A 2,500-nucleotide genomic window follows, 5' to 3' on the forward strand; every position below is an offset into this window, starting at 1 on the left:
TCAACTTTGAGAGTAAACACTTCCGTTTGACGCTAAACGAATGTAATGACGCGCGGTTATATTCACAGATTCCCCATTTTAAAGATTCCCTGTTTCAGCGATTCGTCGTTTTAAAGAATCGGAGTTGACAACGTAAATTGGCCACCATACAGAGATTCTAAAAGCTGATTTTTCGAGCGTTAATTTATTTTATTTCGTGAATTTATTCTCAAAGAATAAGCTTTTAGGACATTTTGTAAATACTTCTTGAACTTCATTTATTTTTAGTATTTTTATTGATTGCAAATTTCAGACAATGTTGTGAATGTTTCTTAAATTTGATTAGTTGTAATTGTATAGTTAGTAGTAACTTTAGTAATGTAAATAATTGTTCCTGAAAAGCCCCATTGGGGAGGTAACAATAAAGTATGTATGTATGTATTCCCCGTTTTAAAGATTCCCCATTCCTAATTCCCCGTTCCTCACTTTCTTTTTACGCGTTCCCTATTCTAAAAATAATTTCCGTTCAATTTTCACACACAACAGATAAATGGTTACAGTTTACATCAAAACTATGAATAACTAATATTTGTGAGATAAGTATTTTACATGAAAGCTGGAAATAAAGCATGTTTATTTTTCAGTGTTTCTCTTGAGGTTTGTTTCTTCTTTTTTTTTTTAATTTTCTCACAACAATTACAATTACACAAAACTTACAGGACACAAACTAACCATTTACATATCTACACATTGCATTATCTACATACTGTGATACAATCTAAGCATTACATATAACCAATTTACAGCACTCAAATGAAACCATGTTGTCTCGCCGTGATGAGCGCAAATTTCTATTGCGTCGAGAAGCCTGAAAATTTTTCAGGACTTCAACGGGATTTGAACCCGCGACCTCGCGATACCGGTGCGATGCTCTAACCAACTGAGCTATGAAGCCACTGACGTTGGGAGCTGGTCACTTCTGAGTTCACAACTTCCCGTGATAAGTAATTATGAGTGAAAGATATATATGAAATACATCATATATTGCACTGCGGGTATGAAACTCAATGAAACCATGTTGTCTCGCAGTGATGAGAGCAAATTTCTATTGCGCCGAGAAGCCTGAAAATTTTTCAGGACTTCAACGGGATTTGAACCCGCGACCTCGCGATACCGGTGCGATGCTCTAACCAACTCATAATTACTTATCACGGGAAGTTGTGAACTCAGAAGGGACCAGCTCCCAACGTCAGTGGCTTCATAGCTCAGTTGGTTAGAGCATCGCACCGGTATCGCGAGGTCGCGCGTTCAAATCCCGTTGAAGTCCTGAAAAATTTTCAGGCTTCTCGACGCAATAGAAATTTGCGCTCATCACTGCGAGACAACATGGTTTCATTTGATTTCATACCCGCAGTACAATATATGATGTATTTCATATATATCTTTCAATTTACAGTACTCTACAACAGCCTTAAGGACGTTCGCGCTAAAATCTTCCTACGGTGAGATTTTCTTCATTTCTTGCCGAGAGTTAGGGCATAAAGTACTTACTCCAAAAATGAAAAAAAAATTGGGGGTCACCGACTTTGTTTCGGAGAAAATGGGAGTGGAAAAATTCCTTAATTTCGAGAAATCGGTCATAATAGCGAGATGTAGCCTCATCTGCTCATCCATCGAAAATCATAAAAATAAACAGTGGAGTGAAAGTTTCCGTGCATAGGTTTTTAGGAGTGAGATTTTTAGATAATTGTATGCCGCTAGGGATGTGGTAAACAGTAGAGTTCATCCTCGACGAGCGTTTTCGTAAGCTCTATCCGTTGCAACCACTACCGGAATTCGATGGCACGAGGAAAGAAAATGTTAAAAAAAGAGAACTTCTTACGGTGAGAATTTTTTCATTTCATCACATTTTGTAGATAGTAAGTAAAGTAAGTGATTAATGATTAAAAAAATAGGGGTCACCGATGATCTGAACGAGTAAAATCGATGTGATTTTGCAAAGCTCTTGGAAAATTTCGTTTGTCACGCTTTTGCGTGACCTGTCGGTGAAGGACTGGAACCCAAGAGACGATCGATCGTTGAGGAGATGAAAGGTTTTTACCGAAAAAAAAACCTTTCTCGAGCATAGCAACGAAGTTTTAAGCAGTTGGTTGGTGTTTTGTATAATATCTCTCCATTGCCGTCATGCTCATCCTCTGGAGTGTGTTTTTTGCGAAATTTAATCGCTGATTGTTTCCACGCAGGTCCGCACTATTCAAGCGGACGAGGACGAAAATACTGCTCAATTTTCACGAAAGTAAAGGAAAAGAACTTAAAAAACATGCATTCACTTTGAACTTAAGTTCGTAGGGTAATAAAACATTAAAAAGAAACAGCTCCAATAAATTTACGCAACGGTTCGTTCTCAAGTTTTCCAAACTTTCAGCCACTAGTACTAGTCTACTCGATCGGCTACCTTTTCCAGAGCTTTTCCATCCTCCCGCTCGCTTCACTTGAAGTTTCATGATAATTCGGAAATAAA

Source organism: Montipora capricornis, chromosome 8 (assembly GCF_036669925.1).
Source record: "Montipora capricornis isolate CH-2021 chromosome 8, ASM3666992v2, whole genome shotgun sequence".
NCBI classification, from domain to species: domain Eukaryota; kingdom Metazoa; phylum Cnidaria; class Anthozoa; order Scleractinia; family Acroporidae; genus Montipora; species Montipora capricornis.